Raw genomic sequence first — 12,851 nt, 5'->3', positions numbered from 1 at the left:
ACATTGCCGTAAGCTATAGCATAGGTTGCAGATGTGGCTTGGATATGGTATTCTTGTGGCTATGGCATAGGCCCCAGATGTGGCTCTGATTTGACCCCTGGCCTGGGAAATTCCATATGCTACAGGTGTGACCATTAAAACAAAAGGAAAAAAAATAGCTATGTTTTCCATAACTTTTTAACATTTAAAATTATAGTTGATTTACAAGGTTCTGTCAATTTCTGCTGTACAGCAAAGTGACAGTTACATATATACATATATTCTTTATATAATTTTTATTTTTCCATTATAGTTGATTTACAGTGTTCTTTCAGTTTCTATTGTACAGCAAAGTGACCCAGTTATACATGTATACGTACATTCTTTATCTTACCTTATTCTCCATCATGTTCCATCACACATGACTGGATACAGTATCCTGTCTACAGAACATGATTTCATTGTCTCTCCACTCGAAATGCAATAGTTTGCATCTACCAACCCCAAACTCCCAATCCATCCCAACCTTTCCCCTTCCCCTCCCCTTGGCAATCACAAGTCTATTCTCCATACCCATGAATTTGTTTTTTCTGTAGATAGGTTCATTTCTGCCATGTATTAGATTCCAGATATGTGATATACTGTATTTGTCATTGTAGTTTTGATTTGCATTTCTCTAATAATTAGTGATGTTGAGCACATTTTCATGTGTTTTCTGGCCATCCGTATGTCCTCTTTGGAGAAATATCTATTTAGGTACTCTGCCCCCTTTTCCTTTGGTCTTTTTAGGGCTGCACCCATGGCATATAGATGTTCCCAGGCTGGTGGTCTAATTGGAGCTGCAGCTACTGGCCTACACCATACCCACAGCAATGCCAGATCCTTAACCCACTGAGCAGGGCCAGGGATCAAACCAGTGTCCTCATGGATACTAGATGGGTTCATTTCCACTGAGATGCAACCGGAACTCTGTTCTGCCCAATTTTTGATTGGGCTGTTAGTGTCTGTTTATTTGTTTGTTCATATTGAGCTGCATAAGGTCTTGGTATATTTTGGAGATTAATCCCTACTCAGTCACTTGTTTTGCAAATATTTTCTCCCATTCTGTGGGTTTTCTTTTCATTTTGTTTATGGTTTGCTTTGCTGTGCAAAAACTTTTCAGTTTTGTTAGCTTCCATTTGTTTATTTTTGTTTTTATTACCATTTCTCTAGGAAGCTGATCTGAGAAGATAGTGTGGTGGTTTATTCCAGGGAGTGTTCAGCCTTTGTTTTCCTCTAGGAGTTTTATAGCATCTGGCATTATGTTTGGGCCTTAATCCATTTTGAGTTTATTTTTTTGTATGGCACTAGAGAATGTTCTAATTTCTTTCTTTTACATGTAGCTCTCCAGTTTTCCCAGAAGCGCTTACTGAAGAGACTGTTTTTCCTCCATTTGTATTCTTCCTTTTTCATAAATGAATTGACTGTAAGTGCATGTGTTTTTTTCTGGGCTTTCTATCCTGTTCCACTGATCTATATTTCTGCTTTTCTTCAAGTACCCTACTGTTTTGATGACTGTAGATTTATAGTATAATCTGAAATCAGGGAGCCTGATTCCTCTAGCTGTTTTTTTCTCTCAGGATTTCTTTGGCTATTTAGGTCTTTTGTGTTTCCATACATATTTTAAAATATTTTGTTTTAGTTCTGTGAAGAACGTCAATGGTAATTTGATAGTGATTTCATTGAATCTGTAGGTTGCCATGGGTAGTACAGTCATTTTTGATGAAATTGATACTAACAACTCAAGAACATGGTATGTCTTTCCATCCGTTTGTGTCATTTTTGATTCCTTTGATTAGCATCTTATAATTTTCAAATACAGGTCTTCTTTCCCTTTAGGTAGCTTTATCCCTAGGTTTTTTGATGTGGTGGTAAATGGGATTGTTTCCTCAAATTCTATTTCTGATCATTCATTGTTAGTGGATAGAAATTTGAGACATCTGTATATTAATTTTGTATTTGATAACTTTTCTGAATTCATTGCTGTGCTCTAGTAGTTTTCTGATAGCCTCTTTAGGATTTTGTATGTATAGTATCATGTTATCTGCAAACTGAAACCATTTTACTCCTTTTAAAATTTTGATTTTTTTAATATCCTTTTCTTCTCTGATCACCATGGCTAGGATATCCAAAACTGTGTTGAGTAAAAGTAATGAGTGTGGACATCCTTGTCTTGTTCTTGATCTTGTTCCTGAAATGCTTTCCGCTGTTCACTGTTGAGAATGATGTTAGCTGTGGGTTTATCCTACATGGCCTTTACTACGTTGAAGTAAGTTTCCTATGTTCCCACTTTCTGTAGGTATTTTTTGTTTTGTTTTGTTTTTTGCCTTTTTGCCATTTCTTGGGCCACTTCTGTGGCATATGAAGGTTCCCAGGCTAGGGGTTGAATTGGAGCTGTAGCCGCCAGCCTATGCCAGAGCCACAGCATCGCGGGATCTGATCCGCATCTGCAACCTACACCACAGCTCATGGCAACACCGGATCCTTAGTCCACTGAGCAAGGCCAAGGATCGAACCTGCAACCTCATGGCTCTTGGATTCATTAACCACTGAGCCATGATGGGAACTCCCCTGTAGGGTTTTTATCAGAAATGAGTATTGGTCAGACAATGAGAGATAAACATCATATGCTATCACTAACATATGGAGTTGTTAAAAAGGACACAAAACAGAAATAGACTCCAAGAATTTGAAAAACTTATGATTACCTAGCAATAAGATTGAGGTAGAGAAATGGCCTGGGGGTTTTGGATGGAAGTGTTCTAAAATTAGGTAGCAATGATGGTTGTACAACTAATAAAGTTCATTGAATTAAAAAAATAAAAATACAGATGGCCAACAAGCACTTGAAAAAATGCTCAATATCATTGATTAGTACAGAAATGCAAATCAAAACTACCATGAGATACCACCTCACACCAGTCAGAATGACCATCATTTATAAGTACACAAATAACAAATGCTGGAGAAGGTGTGGAGAAAGGGAACCCTCCTGCACTGTTGGTGGGAATGGAAGCTGGTACAACCATTATGAAAATCAGTATGGATGTAATTTAGAAATCTATACATAGAACTACCATATGACCCAGCAATCCCACTCATGGGCATATATTCAGAAAAAGCATTCCTTGAAAAAGACACATGTGCCCACATGTTTATTGCAGCTCTATTCACAATAGCCAAGACATGGAAACAACCCAAATATCCATCCTCAGATGATTGGATTAGGAAGATGTGGTTTTGGTGGGATTGTAAATTGGTGCAACCACTGTGGAAAACAGGATGGAGATTCCTCAGAAAACTAAATATAGAACTATAATTTGATCCAGCAATCCCACTTCTGGGCATTTATCCAGAGAAAACCACGACTCACAAAGACACATGTACTCCAATGTTCATTGCAGCACTATTTGCAATAGCCAAAATATGGAAACAACCTAAATGTCCATTGACAGAGGAGTGGATCAAGAAGAGGTATATTACTCAATGGAATATTACTCAGCCATTAAAAGGAACAAAATACTGGCATTTTTAGGAACATGGATGGACCAAGAAATTATCATGCTAAGTGAAGTCAGCCATGCAATGAGACACCAACATCCAATGCTTTCACTGACATGTGGAATCTGAAAAAAGGACAGACTGAACTTCTTTGAAGAACAGATACTGACACACAGATATTGAAAAACTTATGGTCTCTGGAGGAGACAGTTTGGGTGGGTGGGGGAAGTGCTTGGGCTATCAGATGGAAATCCTGTGAAATCGGATTGTTGTGATCATTATACAACTACAGATGTGATAAATTCATTTGAGTAACAAAAAAATAAATAATAAATAAATTTCTATGTGACGTATTTTTCCCTTAGAAGTTGGTTTAAAAAAAAGGAAGATGTGGTATATACACACAATGGAATACTACTCAGCCATAAAAAAAAGAAAAAATAATGCCATTTGTGGCAACATGGTTGGAACTAGAGACTCATCCTTAGTGAAGTTAGAAAGAGAAAGACAAATACCATATGATATCACTTATATCTGGAATCTAATATATGGCACAAGTGAACCTTTTCACAGAAAAGAAAATCACGAACTTGGAGAATAGACTGTGGTTGCCAAGGGGGAGGGGAGGTAGTGGAATGGATTGGCAGATTGGGGTTAATAGATGCAGACTATTGCCTTTGGAATGGTTTAGCAATGAAATCCTGCTGTGTAGCACTAGGAAGTATGTCTAGTCACTTATGATGGCATATGTAATGTGAGAAAACAGAATGTATACATGTATGTGTACCTGGGTCACCATGCCCCACAGTAGAGAAAAAAATAATGTATTGGGGAAATAAAAGTAAATAAATAAACCCACAGCATATGGAAGTTCCTGGGCCAAGGAATGACTCCCAACTGCAGCTGAAACCTATGCTGCAACTGCAGCTGCACCACGTCAGGGATTAAACCTGAGCCTCCACAGTGACTGAAGCCACTGCAGTCAGATTCTTTGTTTGTTTGATTGGTTGTTTTTTTGTTGTTGATTTTGTTTTCTTTTTTAATTTTTGATTTTGGTTGACTTACAATGTTATGTCAAGTTCTGCTGTGCAGCAAAGTGACCCATTCATACATACATTTTTTTTTCTCACATTATCCTCCATCGTGTTCCATCACAAGTGATTAGGTATATAGTTCTCTTTGCTCTTCAGCAGAATTTCATTTCCCCTCCACTTCAAATGGGACAGTTTTCATCTACTAAACACAGACTCCCAATCCATCCCACTCCCTCACCCTCCACCCCGACAAACATGAGTCTGTCCTACATGACTGACCTTTTCTGTTTTGTAGTTAGATCATTTGTGCCACATTTTAGACTCCACATAAAGTGATACCATATGGCATCTCTCTTTCTGACTTACTTCACTCAGTATGAGAGTCTCTAGTTCCATCCATGCAGCTGTAAATGGCATTATTTTTTTCCTTTACTATGGCTGAGTAGTATTCCATTGTATATATCTACCCCATCTTCCTAATACATTCATCATCAATTGGCATTTAGGTTGTTTCCATATCTTGGCTATTGTGAATAGTACTGTTATGAACATAGAAGTGCATGTTTATTTTTTAATGAAAGTTTTGTACTGGATATATGCCTAGCAGTGGAATTGCTGGGTCATATGATAGTTCTATATTTAGTTTTCTGAGGTATTTCCATACTGTTTTCCTTAATGGTTGTACCAATTTACATTCCCACCAACAGTATAGGAGGGTTCCCTTTTCTCCACATCATCTCCAGCATTTGTTCTTTGTGGACTTGTTAGTGATGGCCACTCTAACTGGTATGATTTGATTTGCACTTCTCTAGTAATTAGTGATGTTAAGCATCTTTTTGTGTGTTTTCTGTCCATCTGTAGGTCTTTGGTGAAATGTCTATTGAGGTCTTCTGCCCACTTTTTATTGGGGTTTTTGTTGTTGTTGAGTTATTTGTATATTTTGGAGATTAAACCTTTGGCAGTTGAGTCATTTGCAAAAGTTTTCTCTCACTACATGGGTTGTCTTTTCATTTTTTAATGGTTTCCTTTTTTACAGAAGCTTTTGAGTTTAATTAGGTCCCATTGGTTTATTTGTGCCTTTATTGTCTTTATTCCAGGAGATGGATCAAACAAGATGTTGCTGTGATTCATGTCAAAGAGCATTATACCCATGTTTTCCTCTAGGAGTTTTATAGTGGAAATCTTTAATCTATTTTGAGTTTATTTTTGTGTATGGTGTTAAACAGTGTTCTAACTTCATTCTCTTACATGCAAGTTATCCAGTTTTCTTGGCACCATTTAGTGAAGAGAGGATCTTTCCTCCACTGTATGTTCTTGCCTCTTTTGTCATATATGAACTTACCATAGGTGTGTGGGTATACTTCAGGGCTTTCTATCCTGTTCCATTGATTATATTTCTATTTTTGTCCCAGTACCATAACATCTTGATGACTGTAGCTTTGTAGTAGAGTCTGAAGTTAGGGATCCTGATTCCTCCAGTTCCATTTTTTTGTTCAGTATTTCTTTGGCTATTCGAGGTCTTTTGTGTTTCCATACAAATTTTAAAATATTTTGTTCTGGTTCTGTGAAGAATGTCATTCGTAATTTGAAATGGATTGCATTGAATCTGTAGATTGCCTTAGGTAGTATTGTATTTTGACTATATTGATTACTTCCCATCCAAGAGCATAGTATATTTTTTCACCAATTCATGTCTTCTTTGATTTCTTTCATCAGTGTCTTATACTTTGCAGGGTACAGGTCTTATGTCTCTTGAGGTAGATTTATTCCTAGGTGTTTTATTCTTTTTGATGCAATGATAAATGGGATTGTTTCCATAATTTCTCTTTCTGATCTTTCATTGTTAGTATTTAGAATTTAGCAATAGATTCTAAATACTTAGATTCTAGATAGTTAGTATTTTGCAACAGACTTCTGTGTATTACTTTTGTATCCTGTGACTTTCCAAATTAACTGATGAGATCTAATAGTTTTCTGGTAGTGTCTTTAGGATTTCTAGGTATAGAATCATAGTCATCTGCAAACAGTGATAGTTTTACTTCTTCTTTTCCAATTTGGATTCATTTTGTTTATTTTTCTTCTCTGCCATGGCTAGGACTTCCAAGACTATGTTGATTAACATTGATGAAAGAGGACATCCTTGTCTTGTTCCTGATCTTAATGGAAATGCTCTCAGTTTTGCACCAGTGAGAATGATGGTAGTTCTGGGTTTGTCATAAATGGATTTTAAAATTAAGATAATTCCCCTCTCTGCTCAATCTCTGGAGAGTTTTTATCAGGAATAGCTGTTGAATTTTGTCAAAACCATCTTCTGAATCTATTGAGTTGATCATATGGTTTTTAAGTATGATAACGTGGTGTAGCACATTGATAGATTTGCAGATATTAAAAAATCCTTTCATCCTGGGATAAATCCTACTTGATGGTGGTGTATGACCTTTTTAATGTATATTTGTATGCAGTTTGCAAATAGTTTGTTGAGGATTTTTGCATCTAAGTTCATTAGTGATATTGGCCTGCTATTCTCTTTTTTGTGGTATCTTTGTCTAATTTTGGTGTCAGGGTAATAATGGTGGTTTCATAGAATGAGCTTGGGAGTGTTCCTTCCTCTGGAGTGTCCTGGAAAAGTTTCAGAAGAAGAGGTGTTAACTCTTCTCTGAATGTTTGGTAGAACTCAGCTGTGAAGCCTTCAGGTCCTAGACTTGTTTTTTTTTGTGAAGTTTTTTATCCCATTGTCAATTTTAGCTCTTATAATTGGTCTATTCATATTTTCTATTTCTTCCTGGTTCAGTCTTGGTAAGTTGTACCTTTGTAAGAATCTGTCCATTTCTGCTAGGTTGTCCATTTTTATTTGCATATAGTTACTCATAGTAGTCTCTCATGATCCTTTGATTTTCTACAGTGTCAGATGTGCCTTCTCCTTTTTCATTTCTAATTTTATTGATTTGAATGTCTTCTTTTTGCCTTGAAGAATCTGGCTAAGAGTTTATAAATTTTGTAGATCTTTCCAAAGAACCACCTCTTGGTTCTTTGATCTTCTCAATTGATTTATTTGTTTCTGTTATTAATTTCTGCTCTAATCTTTATGATTTCTTTCTGTCTACAAATTTTGGGCTTTGTTCTTCCTTCTCTAGATGTTAAAAGGTGTACGGTTAGGTTATTCATTTGCATTGCTTCTTCTTTCCTGACATTAGATTGTATTGCTATTATCTTCCCTCTCAGAAATGTTTTTTGCTCTGTCCCATAGGTTTTTTATTGTTGTATCTTCATTGTCAGTTGTATCTATGTATCTTTTAATTTCCTCTTTGATTTCTTCAATGATCAAGTGATTGTTTAGTAGCATATTGTTTAGCTTCCATGGGTTTGTGTTTTTTGCTGTTTTTTTCTTGTAGTTGATTTCTAGTCTCATAACATTGTGATCATGAGAAAATGCTTGAAATAACTTCAATTATTTTAAAGTTTATCAAGGCTTGATCTTTAGCCCAAGATGTGATCTAGCCTAGAGAATGTTCCATGCTGCCCTTGAGAAGAAAGTATATTCTGCTGCTTTGGGTTAAAAATCCTGTAAGTATCAGATGAGTCTATTTGGTCTAGTGTATCATTTAGGACCTGTTTTTCCTTGTTGATTTTCTGTCTTGTTGATCTGTCCATTGCTGTAAGTGGGGTGTTAAAGGCCCCCACTATATATGTGTCACTGTCATTTTCCTGTTTTATGGCTCTTAGTAGTTGCCTAATATATCGTGCAGCCCTTTTGTTGGGTGCATATATATTTAAAATTTTTATTTATTCTTCTTATTTGATCCTTTGATCATTATCAAATGTCCTTCTTTTTTTCTTGTGACCTTATTTTTTAAAACCTATTTGTCTGACATGATATTGATAGTCTGCTTTTGTATAATTTCCATTTGCATGTAATATTTTCTTCTATCCCCTCACATTAAGTCTGTATGTGTTCTTATATCTGTAATAGGTCTCCTGTTGACAGCATATATATGGGTCTTGCTTTTGAATCCATTCAGCAAGTCTTTTTCTTTTAGTTTGAGTGTTTAATCCATTTACATTCAATGTAGTTGTGAATAAGTATGTACTTATTGTCATTTACTTAAATTTTGGGGGGTGGGATTGCTATTTTGAGTCTTCTTTCTTTTTGTTGTCTTTTTTTGATATTTGCTGACCATGTTTAGTGTTGTTTGGCTTGGTTTTTCTTTTTTAAGTGTGTGACCACTATAGTTATTTGACTAGTGGTTCATACCTTTTGATACATCCATCTACATGTTTGCAGAATTGATTGTCTTGTTGGTCTCCTTACTTTCAAATGCATTTTCAACATTCTGCATTTTTCTTCTCCTCTTCTCATGCTTGCTAGTTTATGTATCGTATTCTCCAGTGAGTGATTTCCTACTTTAAGATTATCTTTCCTTTACCAGTGAGGTTTTTCATTTTTAATACTCTTGTTTCCGGTTGTGGCTTTTCCTTTTATACTTAGAGAATTTCCTTTAGTAGTGATGTAGAGGTGGTTCAGAGGTGCTGAATTTACTTAGCTTTTGCTGGTCTGTGAAGCTTTTGATCTCTCAGTTGAAGCTGAATGAGAGCTTTGCTGGGTAGATTATTCTGGTTCTAGGTTCCTTCTCTTCATGCCTCAAATATATTTTGCCACTCCCTTCTGGCTTGTAGAGTTTCTGCTGAGAGATCAGCTGTTATCCTTAGGGGAATTCCCTCATATGTGATTTTTTGTTTTTCCCTTATGGCTCTTAATATTTTTTCTTTGAACTTAATTTCTGTCAGTTTGATTAGTATGCGTCTGGCTGTTTTTCTTCCAGGATTTATTTTGTGTGGAATTCTCTGTGCTTCTTCCACTTAAGTAAGCATTTCCTATTCCATATTTGGGAAATTTTCGACTTATAATCTCTTCAAATATTTTCCCTTGTCCTTTCTATCTTCTCCTGCTGGAATCCCTTTGATGCAATTGTTGGTACATTTAATGTTGTCCTAGATGTCTCTTAGACTCTTCTCAGTTTTAGCAATTCTTTTTTCTTTATTCCTTTCTGTGGCTGTGATTTCCACCCCTCTGTCTTCATCTCACTCTTTCATTCTTCTGCCTCAACTAATCTGTTATTGGTTCCTTCTGTATTATCTTTCATTTCAACTATTGCCCTATTCATTTTGCTCCTTAAATCCACTAGCTCTTTGCTAAGCAGTTCTTTTAAGTTCTCAATTCGTGTCTCCATTCTTTGTCCAAGATCTTGGATCATCTTTACTATTATCACTCTGAATTCTTTTTCAGGTGAATTGCCTATCTCCTCATCGTTTAGTGTTTTTTGAGTGTTTTTGTCTTGTTCCGTTGTCTGAAACCTGCTTCTTTGTCATCTCATAGTGTCTACCTTTCTGTTTATGGCCCCCTTAACAGTTGGTATGTAGATGTTAAATCAGGTACCCAGTCCTAGAGGTCTCAACGATGGTAGCGGTTCATGTGAACCCAGAGTATGTGTTGGGAGTAACAGTATTACACTTTTTTCTCCTGTAGTTGGGTGTCTGCTAGGGATAAGAATAAAGTCAGTGAGGCAGGTGACAGTATTTCACTGTTCACAGTATTGCTTTTGTAGCTCTCAGGGGTAGCAGTGTCTCTTACATGCCCTCCTGCTAGCGGGTAGCTTTGAGAGCTATTTTTTGTAGTTTGCAATGTCAGCAGTTTCTCCTGCTGCCTCACTTGTTGCTGAGTAGGCTCTAGGGACTGCACTCTGTAGATATAGAATCAGGTGCCTCTGTTCTGCCAGTGTACTCCCCTTGCTTGGCTTCTCTAGGGATCTATCTCTAAGACTCAGGGGATGGAGGCTTCTCCCTAATTATTGCTCACAGGCTATCTCTGTAGCTGCAGAATGTGTGTTTCACTCCTCCTGCCTTGCTGCTGATAGGAGTGCTCTCTGTAGCCCTGCAGAATGGAATGTTCATTAATGGGTCTCCCCCGGCTCTCCTGGTGTGGAAAGAGTGTCACCGATGTGAGCCTTCACAGGGCCGTTGGCAGGGGTCTTGTATCCTGTACTTTTCTCCAGTTGGGCAGCCCACAGATTAGTCAAGGTACTGGAACCAGCAGTCCTCTCATGCAGGTCACTGCTTTTGCACAAAGTGGGTGCTGCTGTCAGAAGCTTTTCTGGTGCTGCCATGCTAGCATGAGCCTCTGCAGATTCTCTAGATGGAGCCAGTGCCTCTGTTTTCCATGACCTCTCAGTGGCTGTGCTCTGCCTCTTCTGGCAACTCTTCTCATGCAGGTTGGGCTCTATTAGCACAGCAGCACCCACCCACACCAAGTATGAACTGTGAACTTGTTATTCCCCCAGGCAGTTGTTCCACCTGCTCCAAGAAGTCTGTAGCCCTAAGGGTGTGGCTGCTTCCCCTAAGCAACCATTTCAGCCAAGTGGTTCCTTAAGCTTAGGCAGGCAGTGTCCTGCAGCTTGAGAAAGTGGGCATAGGTAACAAGGCTGTAGTGGTGGATCCCAACCCTTCCTTCCAGCACACCCAAAGAATGGTGTCTGGTCTCCAAGCTGGACTAGGTTGCCTCCACTTAGATGCTCCCCATTTTGGTTTCCATGTACTCTAGCCTCTCCAGGCTATTTCTGCAGGGCCAACCCCAGTTTTTTCCCCATGTACCCAGCCCCAGATCCCTCTTTGTTGTCTGATCTCTAAGGCCAAATTTTACTTCCCAACACCTGCTAGAACTGCCTGCAGTTGCCCACAGAACTGACTGTTTGTGGAGGACTGTCTCCTTTTTAACTGATTCAAACCATTTCTCTAGAGTTCCTCTTCCATTTTTGGCTGATCTCATCTCTGGCCAGGGAACTTCCTGGACTATAGAATCTGTTCCTCTTTCCAGCTCCCTCATGGGAGAGCAGATCTGATCTCATTTCCTTTTGCTTGTTTTTCTTTTGTTCTTCTTTCTTCTTTCTTATGTCCTGTCTGGTTTTGGAAAGTTTTTCTTGTTCTATCCTAGTCTTGAGGTCTTTTGTCAGTTTCTCACAAATTTTCTGTCCTAGATATTTCCATATTATTTTCATTGTATTTGTGGGAGGAGATGAGTCTTATGTCCTCCTACTCCACCATCTTAGACCTCCTCAGTCTCAATCAGATTCTTAACCCACTGGACCACAGCAGGACCTCCTATGTTTTTTTACTTGTGTTTAACATGAAGTATATTTATAACAATCTAGATATATATGTGATTATTTTCCATTGCTGATCTTTGAAGTTCAAACATATATTAACAACCCTTCATTTTATCCCCCCTTTTTGGATGTTTCATGTTTTCAACATTATATCTTAGAACTTTTTGTTATGAGTTCCTTAACTGCTTATTGCAGATACAGATGAATTTTACTCCTTTAGACTTTTAACCTTTCTACTAGCTTTCTACATAGTTTATTTACTACCTTTATTGAATATTTGCCACTGCCAGTGGTATTTTTTCTTCTATAATTTTCATATTTCTAGTTGTACCTTTTTCACCTAAAGATATACCATTAACATTTCTTATAAAGCTAGTTTGGTGGTGCTGAACACTTTTATCTTTTCCTTATCTGTAAAACTTGTATCTCTCCATCATATCTGAATGAAAACCTTGCCAAATAGAGTATTCTATGTTGTAGATTTTTTTCCTTAAATTACTTTAAATATATTGTGCCAGTGTTTTCTGGCATGCCGAGTTTTTCCTAAAAAGTCAGGTGCTGGCCTTATGAGAGTTCCCTTCTATGTAACATGTTGCTTTTCCCATTATTCTTTCAGTTTTCACTTTTTCATTATGAATTTTTGCTATCATAATTACAATATATCCTCTTTGGTTCAATCTTGTTTGGGAATGTGTGCTTCCTAGACCTGGATGTCTGTTTTCTTTTCCAGAATAAAGAAGTTTTCAGCTACTGTGTCTTCAGATATGTTCTCTGTCCCTTTCCTCTCTATTCTTCTTCTACTGGGACCTCTATAATGTGAATGTTAATATATTTGATGTTATTAGAAGTCATTTAAATGGTCCTCATTTCTCCTTCTTTTTTCCTTTTTCTGTCAACTGCAGTGATTTCCACTACACTATCTTCCACATCACTGATCTAGTCCTCTGTATCATCACTTCTGGTATATGTTTTCATTTCAGTGATTATTCAGTATTCTTCAGGTCCATTTGGTATTTCTTTAGAATTCCTAACTCTTTGTTAATTCTCACTCTGTTCATCCAATCTTTGCGTGAGTCCTTTGCGCATCTTGACAATCATAACCTTAAACTGTTTATTGGGTAAATTTCTTTTTTTTTCTTTT

The sequence above is a fragment of the Phacochoerus africanus genome, chromosome 9, assembly GCF_016906955.1.
Source record: "Phacochoerus africanus isolate WHEZ1 chromosome 9, ROS_Pafr_v1, whole genome shotgun sequence".
NCBI classification, from domain to species: domain Eukaryota; kingdom Metazoa; phylum Chordata; class Mammalia; order Artiodactyla; family Suidae; genus Phacochoerus; species Phacochoerus africanus.
Note: the sequence above shows the minus strand (reverse complement) of the source record.